General features: G+C 39.2%; 1 long non-coding RNA gene across 1 annotated transcript in view; it reads left to right on the top strand.

Moving 5' to 3' along the window:
• LOC135075716 (uncharacterized) overlaps positions 1-9,264 on the top strand; it is a 36,696-nt gene extending 27,432 nt beyond the window's left edge. Inside the window, exon 3 of the long non-coding RNA XR_010258098.1 lies at positions 9,190-9,264. This is a non-coding gene — a long non-coding RNA (uncharacterized LOC135075716). The remainder of the gene's footprint in view (positions 1-9,189) is intronic.
• Positions 9,265-17,955: the final 8,691 nt, after the last annotated feature.

Raw genomic sequence — 17,955 nt, 5'->3', positions numbered from 1 at the left:
TCCACGAAGACGCGCCCCACCAATTTCTGGTCGAGGGAAGCGCGGGGTACGGGGAGTTTGATCTGAGCAATCCGAGAGTCATTATTGTAGTGTTCGTGTACACACATGGATAATTTAGCGTGTACCAATAACACTCAAACATTATCGGAAGAATGGTGGGGCGCGTCTTCGTGGATGAAACAATCTATAGTGTAGTGTATTTCTGTAAGTAGAAAATATAAACATATGAGTATAACATACATGTCTTCGCGCCTGCCTTCACATTGTTTACGTCATACACGCAACAAAACGCTTCCTCCGGAGGGCCCTCGTCTCCACTCCCGGCCCTCTCACTCCGGGTGTCTCGATTACTTGTTGTAATCCTGCATTGTTAATTCTTTGTGAAAATGAGGTCTAAAATGTTTTTCTTTTTGAGAGGTTTTGCAACGTTACCTCGGCAACAGAATATTGTAAAGTAAAAGTAGCGCCTGTCTATCTAGTTCAAAATGGATGGATATTTGTAGATACATTTTTACTATAGTCGTCCAAAAAAGAAAATTTGATTCAATTTTGTTACTATCACTCTACATCGATATTACTTGTGAAGTTAGTATCTTTTACCTGCTTGGTATAACCTCCAAGTTCACAAGTAAGCACTAACTAAATGCAATTTTAACATAAAAGGAGACCGTAATTATTATGTTTTTTCTTTCATATTTATGAATATCCTTCCTTCTACAGTCGGGTAACCTATTTAATTATGAGGTTTCGCATCCAGTACGCAAAAGTAAACAAAGCCAAAATGACATGTTTCATTCCGTGAAATTGAATAGGAATTCCAAAACTCGCACGCTCCCAAAATGAATAATCAACCCTCGGAATCAGAAATCAGGCGTCACTGGCCGAAAAAAAGCAAAAAAAAAACAATAATTATAAAGCGCGCGTAATTCTAATTTCGAATTCAAATTAAAGCCGCTTAATGCACGGGAGCGACCCGTTAAAAAAGAGTTGACGAGTGGCTCGCAGAGGGTGGTAATTTTTCATTAATTTAAGTTCACCATTCCCTGTTTTGTTTGCTTTTAATCGCATTTCTAATTAATCCCGTCGAGAATAACGTGACAACTGTCGGCTATGGCCGCCATTTTTTTCCCCGAGTATAGCAGATGTCGGCCGATTTCCATTTGTTTCTGAGATTAATGATTCGGTGCGATTGTGAATTTTTCCGGTCGGCTTTTGTTGTTTTAGAAGCAATTTGTCCGCTTACTTTTGTAGAGAGGCAGTCGTTAAAGCCTCACGAATGATATTCGAATAGGAAAAACATAAAACAAAGGGTTCTGCCTCGACTCGGACTCGGTTGAACGCCGGCTGAAATTTGCGAAAATAATTCGATTGAAAGCGAATGAATGCGTGTTATTTTATCGGCCCCACGTAAATAAAATGAGATAAAACCAAAGAATTGAATAACTTTGAAGAAAAAAAACCTAGATAGAGTTTTTCTATTGAATTGAAAATATCTGTACGCAGAATCCAATTAGCCCAGATAATACTCACTTATCAAACCAATTATGTAACTGGTTAAATCAAATTAGTCCTAAGATGACGGTAAACCTAACTGCAGCGTCCCCTGCAATTTGTAATCGAATTTTCGTCTAGTGCAGGCCAAATTAACCTCTCCAATTGCAAATTCATTCGCAACGATACTGTAAAGTAGCCAGGTCGATTCGTCCTGGGTCTGAGCCACGGCTCGGTGCGTGGCGGATATGAGACCCTCTAACGCATTTGACTCACCCCTTTCACCCGGCCTCACACCAAGTCAAGCTACTACCATAGTTGGAATTCACGATTGTCATCTGAATTTACTTCTGAAGACATAATTAAAATTATGTTATACGTCCGTTTTTTTTAATAATAAGTTTCCTCGTGTGGAAATCTTTGGAAGAGGCATTTGTCCAGCAGTGGACGTCTATCGGCTGAAACGAACGAACGAAGTTTCCTCGACAGGGGTCGACATCGTTATGTATGAGGTGACAATTCACCCGAAAAAATATTAAAAAAAAATCAATGAACGTAGTACAATAATCGTCTTCGCGACATAATATTGGCAATAATCTTTCATCCACCATATTGCAGCGTTGTGACACCGTTTGATGTCGACTCACCCCTCCCTATCACCTCAGCCTCACTCATACCAGATTAGCAACTGATAACACTACATTATGTTGTTTGCTTTCAGAATTGTCCTACTTAAACCTTAAAGGGCTGATTTGATTTTTCAATCGTCAGATATCTTTTAACTGAAGAATAAACATGTCATTTTAATATTTTTTTCATACTGAAACTGTCAGTGTGCCAAACTTAAGCTTCAATTAAAAGTTATCAGACGATTGAAAAATCTTCTCTAAAATGTAAATCCGCTTAGTTTTGTGTAACGACGCACCTAATAGGATGTGCTGTGTTTTATTTGTTACGTTTACATCGTGACTCTACTCTGTGACTTCAACCAATTTTCTGTTTCACGTTACACTTTAGCTTCGCACCTTTTGTGTGCCATTCAGGTTTTTCTATTCTTGTCTAAAGAAATTAAAAAATCCTCTTTCTTCTTAATAATCAATGCCTTATATGGGTCGATAAATAGCACTTTTGCATGCAATTTAAATATTTATTACAATATTTACAAGCTGATTTCTTCATCATCAATGCATCTTGCTTGACATAATTATATGCGATAGATATCATAAGCCCTATAAAATGATCTATGTTTATGAGAAGTTGAAAAAAGTTTTTTATTAAAGTCTGTTTTAGATTCTTAGTTGGTTAACATGAGATCATGTTTATGTAAAATATTTTGTCAATTAGTATCTCTAGCAAAAAGTTTGAATTTAAACTCTTTACTTTCTTCTACTGCTACATATTTCTATTTTCTATTTCTAAAAGGGTGCAGTCATTTGGAAAATGAAAGTACGTGAAAATACGCATTTCCTAAACCCTATAATGGTGCAACGACGAACGCCCTTTGACAAGCTACGCAAAGGCAACAGGGATTAGCGTTTCGTAGTTCATACCATTGAGATTATTTTATCATCTGTTGTCATTAAATCTAAAACATTCTCAACAACATCTCCTTCCGAGTCGGTTAAAAAACTTAGCTAAAAAACTTCTACTTTTTTAAAGTTTGATGAAAATCACAAAACACGCTTCTTGTATTATAATTATATTTCACTGTTGTGTTGTAATAGCGGGAATGGAATTTATTCCTATGGCATTCTTTTGGGTTAGAAACTAGACTAGTTATCTCCGTCTATTAATGAATTTTGCTAATGACATAAAACTGATAATACACAATGACATCTAATTAAAAAAAAAAGAACCACCCTCCCCCAATTAAGTCAAACTGAATCAAGCTCTCCCAATAACAGAAACACTATTCGAAATGATACTGTACTGTAATCTATCTAGATTCGTCCGCCGTCTAAGGCGGGTGCGTGCGGCGGATATGAGAGCCTCTAACGCATTAGACTCGCCCCTTTCCCCCTGCCACCCCGGCCCACTGGGCGAAGCAAGTCAACGGGTCAGATAGCATGCACTGGGGCTTAAAAATCTTAGAGCTTTTAGGTTATTTTGGGCAGTTTTAGAGCTTTATTTGGATCTTTTGAATTTATATCGTAGATAGATAGAAGCGTTACTTGGAGATAAAGTGTTTTCTTAAGTTAGGTTTAGTGATTTAGATAATAATATTTTGAAACTGCCTGTTAGAGGAGATATTTTGTAACGGATTAGGGTTATTCAGTGTGCTTTAACGAAGATGGTATGAATTCTGCAGCACTTGACTCAAAATAATTAAAATTATGTATTATAATTACCTGTGGTATAAAATGTCTGATATCTGTAATAAAATGCACGTCAAGTTTATCCTTGTGCCTTTGTTCTAACATTAAAATCAATTTATTATTATGTAATTAATAGCTTAGCCTTTAAGTACTTAACTGACGGTCATAAATGATCTGATCATGGTGTTTAATAGGATATTGCTAATTCATTGCAAATGCAGGACTCGACCTTTGACCCCATTGAGCTAATCTGCGCCTCAGCTTATTTGGCTGTTGTAAATTAGCTCTAGTAGATCCATAAGATCTACTATCAGTCTGCAAGCTTGATTATAAGACCCAAATGTTCTTCTAAAGATCTTTTAGATGTTGTTGTAGCTCTTTTAGAACATCTGTGTTAACCTATACAGATTTTGCTTGAAGTGTAGAGTCGAAAAAAATAATAGTATACATTGAGTACCTATGTATGTACTTATTCATAGATAGTTCTGGAACTCGCCTGATAGACGAGCTGTAAAAATTATTTCGCTGATGGATTGGCGAACTCCTCTGAGTGACAATAGGTTACCTTTTGTTTCAGCTATATTTCTAGTTCCATGGCTAGTGGCTTAGTAGACTTTTTGTGGGTAGTCTAATTTTAAAAATGTCAATGGTCCAGTAGTTAGAGAGCTAGAGTCTCTCAAATCAGAGGTTCGGGCTTCAATTCCCATGTAGGTCATAGAATAAAAGAGCTTTAATGCAGTTGGGAACAAGGGCTTAAGACGGAACAGTTGAGGCTATATTGAAACATATTAGATGCATCTTGAAATACAAAAGAAAAAAAATACGGCTGTGATGTTTCAACCTTCCTAAGTTTATACAACTTCAACATTTTTTGTCTACTTTTTGACTTTGCCCGTCATTGGGCCATATTAACTATTACAAAGTACTTTTTTATTAATAACTTAATCCATTATAGCCAACATCTTAACCAGCCAACTCGCCTAACCCGCAGTGCACTAGGGTAATTCCAGGATACATGCCCCAGTGGGATAGGTGCCGCGATTTTAAGTACACTATGTTACAAGCAACTTAGCATAAAGTTATAGTATGTATAATAGAAAGGGACCTCCCCGTACCACTTTTCGCCTCGCAAACCATCAAAGAGTGCGTTCGTTTAGCCAGTGAGAGCAAAAATCTTCCGCGGCCAAACCTTAGCGAGCGTCGAAATAAAATTGGTAAGTATCTTTTAATGGATATTTTTTTTATCAGCTGTAAAATGAAGCAGATTTTTATATAATTTGATAGACTATCTTACAAATTAGACGGGATAGCTATGTTTAATTCGATTTTTAGTGTTATTATATCTTTTATTAAAAAAGGCACCTATCCTATGCTAAAAGGATAGTTGCCTAATTTTTTTTGGGTATAGATGCCCTTAGAGCCATGTCCCATGCTCCTAGGGGCATCTATCCTAACCTGCTCTTTTTGTCACAAGTAGCAAGTAAGAAGAAAAAAAGAATGTAGTACGGCTAACCTTAGGAAAGTAATAAATACCCTATTTATTACTTTCCTAAGGTTAGCCCTTCTGATCGAATTACCTCTTTTCCCGACTTCGGGTGGATGTACTATGTACTATTTTTAATAAAAAATATTACATTTCATATTTAATTCATTTAATAACAAACAATCTTAAATAATAATACTTGGCTTGTTTGATTTCAAAAAGCATTTGATCCTTAGAATTCAAAAACTGTATTAACGAGTCATCTATCCCTGCATCAGGCATCTATCCTTTGAAGCAATCATACAGTGAGTCTTCTATCCCCCACATTAGGCGTCTATCCCACTTTTTAGAGGTCAATTAAAATGCTATTTACTCAGAATCGGTATAACTTAAACTAAAATAATTATAGTAATATCATAGACGAAAGACCATAGTTTACAGATACTAAGATCAAATTGTTGATAAAAACTTACTGACTGAGTTACAGAGCTGTTTCAAAAAGTGGGGCATCTATCCTGGACTTACCCTAAGAGTCTGGCGTCTGTAAATTTTCGCAGGCGATCTGTGGCCGGTCTTTGTGCTATTAATTTGTAATGTCCCCCTGCCTAGATGCATCGGCGCACGAGGGCCGAGCCCCGAAGACTGGTCTCGGGTTTGCTTGATGGAGTGGGATAGTGTTACTGGATTTTCGCCGGTTTAGACGTTGCAACTAAGATGAATGTTGACGTTAAATGAATTTGGCCGTGCGAGGGTTAATGTTCTCGGGATGAAATCGGAGGTGGAGTTTAGTTTTTGAGATTGGTTATGTGATCAGTGTTTGACATACATGCTTATATTGTTTTTTTTTATATCTAGTAATCTTTGAAAGGCAATTGGGATATTCAAATTGCCTGGACGATTGTACCTGTTAAGAACATTGGTTCTGGGATTTTTTTAAATTTTTCATTTGACTTATTTTTATCGCAAGCCTAGCCTTCTATTTAATTTTATTTAAATAGGTGTGTTAACTTATTCGCTGTACAGTCTTCATAGTAGGTACCAGCTCTGCTAAGTTTGTAGTTAGTATCTTTATTATCAATTCCTGTTACATCTGATATCGGAGCAAACAGGTTTTTGTACACCTAAAAGTAAGAAAGAATCGAAGAATCCCATCAAAACAATCGCCGAACGATTTTTGGTCAAAATCTTCAGACCTATCTCCGCTTCGGCACCTCACGTTGAGCCTTACCCGATCTTCAATGGGGGCCCGCGTTTCCGATAGGATTAAGCCAGACTTACTGCTCGGTCAGAAACACGGCGCGACGCAGTGCCCCCCTCACCCTGCCCCACCCCCTCCCACGCCCGGCGCATTAGGAGCAATCATATTCGACGGCTGCTAGGTTTTGGCATCCGTTCTGTTGCTTAGGCTCGCCTAGGCTATTTGCGGAACAATGATTGGTGGTGTCTTAGTTTGTAACGTCGATAAAGACGAGTTTCCCTTGAAGTAGTAAAGCCCGGATCTAACCCCAGGGTGTAAAGTTCAAAATGCACACGGGCGAGCGCCCGTAATGGAGTTCGCCGAATATTATATGTGGATTGGATGAATCCACATCATATAATTCAACGAATCTGGGCTGTAACATGGTTCTAAGTTAAGGATGTTTGTTTAGCCTTTGTAACAAATCTCTCTGTTTTGAAATCATTCTAACTTATATATTTTGTGAAATATTCATACATACCGATGAGTAAAGAGTTTATGCAAACGCTATAAGAAAAGTGAAAGAAGCAAGGCGCGATAATCTCAGTCAATTTAGTACGTGCTCTACATTTTGTCTCCACATTATTCGTTACTCAACACATTTTTTTTAGTTTTACCTCTTCTTCTTCATTCTAGATAGATATCACGGTAATTAGCATAGCATCCATCAAAAAAGGTTATTCTTCTTTGTCAAATTCTTTGTAGGTACCAGAGTATCTATCTTGTTACAGATAACAACATACATTTGACACGATAATAACACGAGTTCCCAGGACAATGACTACTTGAAAATTTATCTTGTATAAACTTAAACTGTCTCTGTAACTTAGTTAGAGCAGTCGCATTAATACTTCATAGAACTAGCTGCATTAAACAGAATGGTAGCCCATAAATAAATTAATCCAAATATTACTAAGCCAACAAGATTCGATAAAAGTGGAAGCGCTACCGATTCTTGCGTAGTTCGCGATCAGTTCGCAGAATCGCTATTTCTAATACCTTTGGCTATTCCCATATATTATCGTTGGATCAAACATCAAATTATGCTATTCGCTGAGGAAATTATTAATCGTCCGGATGTCGGCCGAAAGCGCTGCGATTTAAAGTTTTGGTTGTTTTTTTCTTTAAGAAAATTAAGCATTTTCAATGACTGTGTAAAATTCAATATGAAATATTACATTTTTAGTATCTATTTGCTTAATGCTTTTTTTCACCCAGCAACTGCCACATAACTTCTTGAGATTGTTAGTCCGTTGAACAGAAAGGCGTCTTACTCTACGTTTTTAGGGTTCCGTAGTCCTGACAAAGAACCCTTATTCGAGAATCCGATTAGTTTACTTTTCATCGGTTCTTTCTTACCTATTTTTAAATTATGTCTATTACTTAGTCTCATGTTGAAACCTCATTCTGAATCTTTTTGCCGGTTCAAATCTGCAAGCTTCTGTATAAATTGGAATCAATACACAATGTATTTTCTCATTGATCACAGTGGTGTGGGTCCCAATAGATCTAGAACCTCTTGAAAGACCACATTCTTAACGCTGGACCCCAGAAGCAAAAGAAACAAAAGAAAAAGACAATTGACTGTCATTTAACGCATTTCAGTGCAAAATTAGCTAACAAAACAAAACACGGTAAAGACAACAGGTAAACCCAACCGTAGCGCTCAATATCAAATTTGTTTGAGGCGAGCTCCGCGCGGGCTCTACTCGTAGGGTTGGTGCTAAATGTTTATCTTTTTTGCCTCTCGCTTTGTCGGATTACGAATTAATTTGGAATGAGATTGAGACTGCATAATTTAGTGGGCGTTACGAATGTTAACTGATACGCTTTAAGGATTCATAGAGCGAGTTTAAAATTAATCGTTTTAACCCTTATTGGGTTAATATTTTTTAAAAACTAAAATGAGCTTGGCAACAAACGCAGCAGTTAATTCTACAGTAAGAGTGTTACTATTTTGTTATTATGTCTGTTCTTTTTCATTGTTTCTTGTCTTAGATTCATTTCGGGTTTACATTTTTACTTACACCTACTTGAACTTTATGAAACAGCTTTTTCACCTTCTGCCTTTACTTTAAGCGCCAGTACTTAAATCAAGTTTAAAAATGCTTTGTCTAAAACTTCAGCGTCACCGATCATCCAGTAAGATTGAGATACTGCAGCAGAAGCACAAATAATGCAGCAGAAAGACAGGTTCAAAAGTACCAAAATGTATTTTTTGCCTAAACATAATTATTCCTGCAGGATAACACTTGCCAGCCCTGTCCGCCGTCGGCAAAGAAGGCGGAATTTTCCCCCAGTCTGCGTTCTTGACCTATTTGTAGCGACGCGTTGGGGTAGGTCCCACTTTCGCATCTTTTGCGGTGGGCCCTTTGCCTTCTGTTTGAATCGAGTATTACGCTCTTGAGTTCAACAAAATTCCTTTGAGGTTTATAGGATAGTGCTAGGGTCTGGACCAAGTGTTGCCCCGAATCAACCCATAGTGCATTTTGTTCCTCAGACCTATACTAATGTGTAAACCGAAGCGCACTGAAATCTATCCCTGGAGTTAAGAGAAAAAAAGAGTTTTGTTTTGAATTATTTACATACAAAATATCATCGATGTATACGTAATGTTTCTTTCCATAAGCTCCATTTTTATGTAGACTTTCTGTTTGTTGCAGACGAGTCGGGATGCGAGGCTGACATGCTGGAGGGCGCGGAGGCGGGCCGGCACTCGCCGCCCCGGCCGCAGCGAGAGCCCATCAACCTCAAGAATGAGGTGAGTCTCAGGTCTGAGTCGGGATGCGAGACGGATGCTGAAGGAACGGAGGCGGGCCGGCACTCGCCGCCCCGGCCGCAGCGAGAGCCCATCAACCTCAAGAATGAGGTGAGTCTCAGGTCTGAGTCGGGATGCGAGGCCGGATGCGGGATGGCTGGAGTCGGGCTTGTACTTGCCGCCCCGGCCGCAACGAGAGCCCATCAACCTCAAGAATGAGGTGAGTCTCAGGTCTGAGTCGGGATGCAAGACGGATGCTGGAGGGCGCGGAGGCGGGCCGGCACTCGCCGCCCCGGCCGCAGCGAGAGCCCATCAACCTCAAGAATGAGGTGAGTCTCAGGTCTGAGTCGGGATGCGAGACGGATGCTAGAAGAACGGAGGCGGGCCGGCACTCGCCGCCCCGGCCGCAGCGAGAGCCCATCAACCTCAAGAATGAGGTGAGTCTCAGGTCTGAGTCGGGATGCGAGACGGATGCTGGAGGAACGGAGGCGGGCCGGCACTCGCCGCCCCGGCCGCAGCGAGAGCCCATCAACCTCAAGAATGAGGTGAGTCTCAGGTCTGAGTCGGGATGTGAGGCCGGATGCTGAAGGGCCGGAGGCGGGCCGGCACTCGCCGCCCCGGCCGCAGCGAGAGTCCATCAACCTCAAGAATGAGGTGAGTCTCAGGTCTGAGTCGGGATGCGAGACGGATGCTGGAGGAACGGAGGCGGGCCGGCACTCGCCGCCCCGGCCGCAGCGAGAGCCCATCAACCTCAAGAATGAGGTGAGTCTCAGGTCTGAGTCGGGATGCGAGACGGATGCTGAAGGAACGGAGGCGGGCCGGCACTCGCCGCCCCGGCCGCAGCGAGAGCCCATCAACCTCAAGAATGAGGTGAGTCTCAGGTCTGAGTCGGGATGCGAGGCCGGATGCGGGATGGCTGGAGTCGGGCTTGTACTTGCCGCCCCGGCCGCAACGAGAGCCCATCAACCTCAAGAATGAGGTGAGTCTCAGGTCTGAGTCGGGATGCAAGACGGATGCTGGAGGGCGCGGAGGCGGGCCGGCACTCACCGCTCCGGCCGCAGCGAGAGCCCATCAACCTCAAGAATGAGGTGAGTCTCAGGTCTGAGTCGGGATGCGAGACTGGATGCTGGAGGGCCGGAGGCGGGCCGGCACTCGCCGCCCCGGCCGCAGCGAGAGCCCATCAACCTCAAGAATGAGGTGAGTCTCAGGTCTGAGTCGGGATGCGAGACTGGATGCTGGAGGGCCGGAGGCGGGACGGCACCCACCTTGGAAAATTTTCATTTTTCCCAGTTATAAATTGTGCAGGTACGTTAGGTATTGTATTATCAGACCCTTATTGATTAAAACAAAATAATAATATTGTTGATTATACGGCTCAGGTTCAACGAAAACACTACTCGTATGTAGGGATGGAGTAAACAAGTGAACAAAAAACTTTTAGCTTTAATTTCCGGGAAAAATACTTTTGATATTAAATGTTCGGAACAATGATCTTAGTTCTTTATTTTTTGTTCTGACGAATTAAGCTTAACATTGTTTAAAATATACAGTCGCCAGCACAACAAATACCTACGTGTTTTTCCAAAATCGTACCTATTGAAACTAAATTACGGCACCTTTTTAAATTCAAACTGCAGTCTTTCGTATACTGTCCTGTATTTAAAACAAAGGAGTTTTTGACCTAATAATATAGTGGTTACGTCATCCCACCCGCCCGCAGAGGGTCCATCATAAAGAATGAGGTGAGAAGACTTACAAAGACAAAAGAACCTTCTAAGACGTGGCACAAAGTGATTTTGTTTAGTTATAATTTCATTTGTGAACTTCTTATAAATATTTTTCTAACTATAAGGAAGAAGCTCTTGGCTTGCATCTCGCCTGATGGTGAATCATAACTCTAAACAATCATCCCCTCATTCAAGTGTTTACTATTGAGGGTGAGTAAATCAATGACTCATGACGTCACTTCATGAGTGGAGCTGAAAATTTGTAAAAGCCGAAGCGTTAAGACCCGTGTCTTTCTATTTTAGTTTAAGCCGAAGGGTACTTATTTTTAAACCTACGCTACATTCTAGTCATCTCTAAAACAGAAAGTAAATTGTTCCGAAAATATGCGAGAAAATAAAAGAAGCTAGTAACGTTTTAGTGGCTATGCAGTCTTGAGAAATCATGATCTCAAGAAAAGGTCCAACTCTTACGATACGAAAGCATTGAATATAACGAATTTTATCAAGAATTTGTTGAGTCTCATTTGTCCTGATTTATAACCCGCCAACTATAGTGATTTCTGGCTTAAATAATATTCCAGATTTTCTCCGAAATCCATAGTAAATAATGTTTAAGACGATATCTAATGATAGCATTTGTCAAGCCAAAATATTATTAATTTACAGATGAGATTAGTCTGTCTCTAGTTACTATTTATTGCACATAATGCGAGTTTATAGTATCAAATTATATCGAATTTAAATGTTAGCTCTTAATTTAGCGTTTTAAAGTTTAACCCTTCAACGCGGGAATGCTCTAGAGGGCCCTCAAGATACCACGGGCATAGAGAATTTAAATAACAAAAACGAGGACAAAGTTAAGTGCGAATGAGCGCGCTCGATGTCAAGTGTTGGCCGTAGAGTTAGAGGCAAAAGGACGAGCGGCTCAAAAGGCCCTCGCTCCGCCGAAAGACTAAACATTCGCCGCTTCGTTAGAGCTCCGCGAAAAAACGCGAAACGATTCGGTGCCGACCAATCGCCGGGGCACCGCCGCAACCTACTTGCCTCAGAATCTATAGTATCGATTAGTGAACGCTTTTTTTACCCACACGCACTCACACACCGCCGCTGCGGGGGCCAGCCTTTTTAACAATCTTTTTTTCGACCACCCCTCTCCCCCAAAACCGCCATGTCCATTGCGCGGATGCAAAGACCACCTCGCGCACCCCACCCCTCATATAGCAGCATTGAAAATGGAATTTCCATGAGTGATGGAGTGTCAAACGGAAAGTGCAAAAAGGAGAAAAAGTACATTATGTTAATTATTGAACGCGTGGTCCGTCGTCCGAGTTTAAATTGAATGTCATGTCGTACGTGTCGTGGAAACGTGCGCTTTTATTCTGTTCTATTCCGCTCGGTTGTTGGGAGTTTGCTTTTTTCGTGTGTACGAAATTAAACATGTGCCTTGTTAATCGAGCTGGCCTAATTAAAGTTTCATAAAACGATCCTCACGTTTGAATTGCTGAAATTTCCCTAATCTTTCGAAATATTATTAGGGTATTAGGAAAACAATTTTCCCGCCCGCAAGGTTAGGGTTAACGACTTGTTTCACTTTCTTTGAAAGCTTGTCGGAGTCCGACGCTGAGAATTTGAGCTCTATATTAGAGAACGTAAGGACCTTGACACAATTCGTTTACAAAGAGGATGGCTCGACCGAACCGAGTTGCAAATAAACCAAGACTTAGAAAAGAATAAAATAAGAGTTCGGATTGGCTTTAGTGCCGGGGTCTGGATATGCTGCGATGGATCGGTGACGTCAGGAGTTACTTGCCGTTATAGTTGTGACGTCATCAAAGACGTCTTAGATGTTTAGAATTAAGGAGATTGTTGTGATAATATAATATCAAGTTAAAGAAATCTGTTAAGGAGATAGAGATCTTAAGAAAATACTAAACATCTTAAAAAATAAACTTTCAGTATTAGTTTTGCATGCATCTTCAAAAAGAGAAAGCGTTAACCCAATGAAAAATCTATTCAACATTTAATAAAATCAGAGCGACAACATGCAGAGAAAAGCGCTCACAAAGCACTTATTCAAACTGGACAACGCGACCGGCCATCCCGACAGTCGCATTGCTAATGGGAATCCCGAAAAAATATCGGTGGGAAACTAGTTAAAAAAAACCAAGCACAATTTGAATGAAAATTGGGTGGGGGCGGGTGGCGCGGCGGCCGATCGCCTATTATTATTATTATTACTCGCATTATATCTGCATTTTTTCGACGCACACACGCGCGTTCGCCATTTTTATTTTCTTGCTTTTTTCTTTTTTGGGCGGCGCGGCGGACACGTACTCGCGTATTCGGCCAGCAACACGGTAGCGGATCGAACTATGCGATGTCTACAAGTGGAAGCATTCAAATTGCCTCTCATCAAATATTGACTGCGTGTAGTTTTTTTCATTAACTAGGCGGTTTTTTTGTAAGCCGCCGCTCGTATGCGATTGCCTGGATAGTTATACGTCTCCTTTTGACGTTCAGGCGATCTTGATTATTAATTAGCGGTTAGTGGGATGCGTTCGGGTTTTGCAAATGTTTATGGGTTTTCTGTTTATACGAATATCTGGTTTAACGTAATCTGTAAAATATTTTTTTAGTACAACGATGTTTGCTTTAATGATGCTGGAATGATGAATCGCCCAGTACCTAAATGAAGGGTTAGCTAAGTGGTTTCATATTAAAAAAAAACATATGAAATAAGTAAATAATCCCTAGCAGCACTGATTGTGAATGCAGCTCAATATAATTTGGTCGTTTTGTATAGGTTGTCCTAAAATTCAAGTGTCAGATAAGAGCAACTTCACCCCTTCAGTGTCAATTTGTCAACAGCATTGTCAAACCCCCGTCTGGATCAACATAGACTAGTCTGCGGTCTTCTAATTGACTTTTACATTAGCCTGTAATGTTTGCACCGCCAACATTCTAAACCCATGAGCGCACCGGGTCAATTTCGATGGTAATCGCAACCACCATGGTGTGAGGTGTTAACAGTCACTCGGGCATAATGTCGCTGCACTGCAAATTTATTATCATTAAAAAATGCAAAAAATCATAATTAAAGGGGTGGCGGCGGGGTGCATCCCATTTTTTATTTTAATTGGCTTGTAAATTACGGAGTTATAGCGCACTCTGCTCTGTGGCTTTCCGCGTGAAGTTTGCATTTGATTAGGCCCGGGGTAGGTGTGATTTGGCCATTGTAAATTGTATACTTTTTTGTAGGTAGGTTTTGTTTGCAACAGTAGTTTTACAGTACGAAAAGTATACACTACAATTTACTTGAAGATCGTTTCACATTTTTAGAAAAGTAAGTAAGTGAATAGACAGGCAATTACAGGGCAGATATTATGTTCCATCCTAGACTGCATCTCACTTGACACCAGGTACAATTCTAAAACTACAACCTACTTGTAAGTTTATTCCACGCTGATCTCTTGATCTAATAACCCCTGATTAACGGGAATAATTAGTTATTTAGTTAGAATATCAAACGTGCATTAGGCTTGAAATCTTAAAAAAAAAGGTAGATGTCCAACTGGTACCTATACCGTTACAAATGCCCAGTTATTTTCTCGGAAAATTAGCTTTAGTTTTGGAATTGAGAGACTCATTTGAAATGATTGTGCAGTCATGACTTGCAACGATAATTATATTAGTGAAAGCAACTAATTACTGTAAGCTTGCTAATTACCAAACATTTGCCTTCTTAGCGCGACACGCGTGAGATATTAATACATTTCCTGGTAAAATTAGGCAGTGTGTATCGTTATTAGTATTACGAACTGCGGAAACGGTATGGAATTGGTATTACCTCTAATTTACAGTAAATGTTTAGGCTGATGGAGACTGCATAAGCTAGGAAATTCATAAAACATAAATATTTATTAGTTAATTAAATCCTGAAAAAATCAAAATGTTTACAGTCGACTTAACGTCAATTTAACGAATATGTTTTGTGGAATTTGCACTTTTTATCCTTAACCGATTGAGTCCCAGACGGCATTAATTAATGTCATAACAATTGATTATCTATTGTGTCTAGATTCGCGGAGCTTGAAGGATTAATATACAGTTTAAAATCAGTCGAAGAAACACTACAATAAAGGTCAAAAATCGGCGACATTGTGCGAACTTACATAACATAACAATGAAGCGGAGATCTGGAACATTCTTGCAAAGTTATGTTGCAGGCGTTATTCCTTTGTTTTAATATTTGGCGCGCTTTTCAATTATTTTTCGAACGTTTTCCCGCGCATTTCGATACAATAACTGTAATTAGCGTCGATTTATTTCTCTTCAACATTCCGTTATGCGAAAATCTTAAATGAACAAACAAATGCTGTTTGGTCAGATGAATTCCGAATTAATAAATGCAGTTCTTAATTATTAACGTAGGAAGAATACTAACATTGGGAAGCAAAAGGAGAAAAAAGTAATCGTTTCTCCCAGATTATATTGGACTCAGATTTAATAAGGACAGAGATGGAAACATAAAAAGTCGGGTGGTGTGAAAAGGATGGCAGTGTTTTGTTAGTTTTTTTTGGGGATCACTCTTGCGGTTGTTGTGAGCTGATCGTGCTAGTGTGTAAAAAATCTTTGAGTTAAAAGTTAAAACTTTGATCAACATTTATTTGTTGGTCTAGTAATGTACGAGAAAGTAATATTACGCAAAACCAATGCCAATTAGAAACTGTTTCATATAATATCGTAATTGATAGAATCTCTTTTAGTACTAATTATTAGCATCTACTGTAAGTGCCTAAACATACTTTTGAAACAGAAAAAATGAACAATCCTTTTCAACACTCCGCGAACCAACAGTAAACAAACTTATTATCTTTCTCAAACCAAACAGTATCGCAACTTTAAAACTGACTCTAACATCATGAAACAAGGTTTAAAATCGTTTACGTTAAATTTAACAGCTGTGAATGGGGGCGCCTCCAAGCTAGGGTTGGCGCAAATATTTTACGCCGGCAGGGTTGTCCGTGAAGGCGGACATGATTGATCAAAGTCGTTTGTCAGTCTCGCGTCGCGACTGTTGCTAGCCCTGCGATTAGCACATGATTCTGGCCGTCTAATTCGGAATCAGGTTTTGATAATGGAATGCCGTTGTTTTAAATTTAAAAAAGTGAGCTAAATCCTGGTGACATAGAAAGTGATATAGAATATTTATTGTAAAATTATTCAAATTTCGAACACCATTGCTTTCAATTTGAATTTGAAGGTTCAAAATATATCATTGTAAAACGAGGATTTGTTTTTTATGTGATTTTAAACTTTTTACTCATTTATTAAAAGGAGTTTTAATTACTGTTTGTGTCACACTCGGTTTCAAGACCGTGAAATGTGAAAAAGTTAATAAAATATGTAGAGCTACATAATTTGATTTGATTCATTACCGAACTAACTAAACAGTGTTCATTTAATTACTGCAAATTCTTGAATGTTGGTATATTTCTCAAAATTAATGTTCGTTATTAATGATTATTTAGAGATATTGCGGTTTTAATTAGCCTCGTGTGTGACAGGAAACAACTTTCGCAATAGTGTTTAAGTTTATTATTTATTATTAGAGTACACTTACGAGAAATTAAACGAGATTTGAAATTAAAATTATCGAATTCCTGCAGATTTTCAGTTAGAACTGGTTTATTTGCTGGTTAGAACTTAAAGCTCCTGGGTTCAATTCTCCATTGGTCAATATAAAACAGATCTTGTCCAAATTGGTTTAAGTATCTAACAGTCTGATGTTAAGACTAAACATTTTGATTTTGATTTTGAAAATTGCTTTTATTACAAAAAAAAATAATAAGATGCCACAGTTATGCTTTATGCCATCATCTATACTAGTTTCTACGCCTGTAAACAATCGAAATATTAAATCAACCGACTGAAGTAATACAATATATTGTCATGGACAATATTGACTACCTGTCAATCGAGACATAAACCGGCACAACAATACTATTTACGATATATCAAAACAGAAAATCCAATTATCCACCGATGAATATTTACTATAGGGTAGGGGCAATAGTATAAATAAAATAATAGACCGATTGGATGCGGTCTTGGTCCCCGAGTTACGATGCAAAACGCGCGATCGTATGCACACCGACGACCCGCTTTATGCGTTTGCACTTAATAATGACCAAGAAAAAAGTCCTATAGCAATAAACATTCAAAAAGGGAGATGTACAGACATTACCCGCGAATTAAAATGCGGAATCACGTACATTAAAGCTTGTCCCGATCTTTTTTTCAATACACTTATAAATGCGGACAGCGGAGTGCGTGGAGTGGTTAGTCGATTACCTTTTTTGCGATTTAATTGTTTTTCCATCTGTTTGTTGAGCACCGCCAGCTAAAACACTTGATTCGTTTTTTTATGTAAGCAATTAAAATTAAAACGGTTTTGAAATTGCGCACCGTTTTGTTACTGGCACCGCCTAAAATTAATTAGGCGTACTCGTGAAATCAGCTGGTTTTGAATAAAACGTGTGAGCTGATAAATTGGAACAATTAAATCTGGTGATCTGTAGTTTGAATTTCGAACGGATTAGTTCACAGCGGCAACGGTGCCGGAGCCCTGGGAATCAATTGTGACTTTGAATTGGCGGATTCTTTTTTTAACTGTGAAAAAACAACCGATCGTTACAAATCATTGCAGATATTCACAAAACAGTATTCGGTTTTAAAAAAATATAATATATTTTTTGTGTAAATAAATACTCCACATGTTTTTGTTCTCAATCGTTAGGTTGCAACGTTAAAATTAATGGAACCCTGTCTAATTCAAAAAATTGTCGGCAAATGTTGGCATTTCAAATTCACGTACGTAAATACATTCGGGGCTTAATGAAAATACCTACCTGGCTTTCATGGACCTAATTGAATACAATTTT

The sequence above is a fragment of the Ostrinia nubilalis genome, chromosome 10 (assembly GCF_963855985.1).
Source record: "Ostrinia nubilalis chromosome 10, ilOstNubi1.1, whole genome shotgun sequence".
Taxonomy (NCBI): domain Eukaryota; kingdom Metazoa; phylum Arthropoda; class Insecta; order Lepidoptera; family Crambidae; genus Ostrinia; species Ostrinia nubilalis.
The sequence above is the reverse complement of the archived record's forward strand: the minus strand, read 5'-3'. Positions and strand labels throughout refer to the sequence as shown.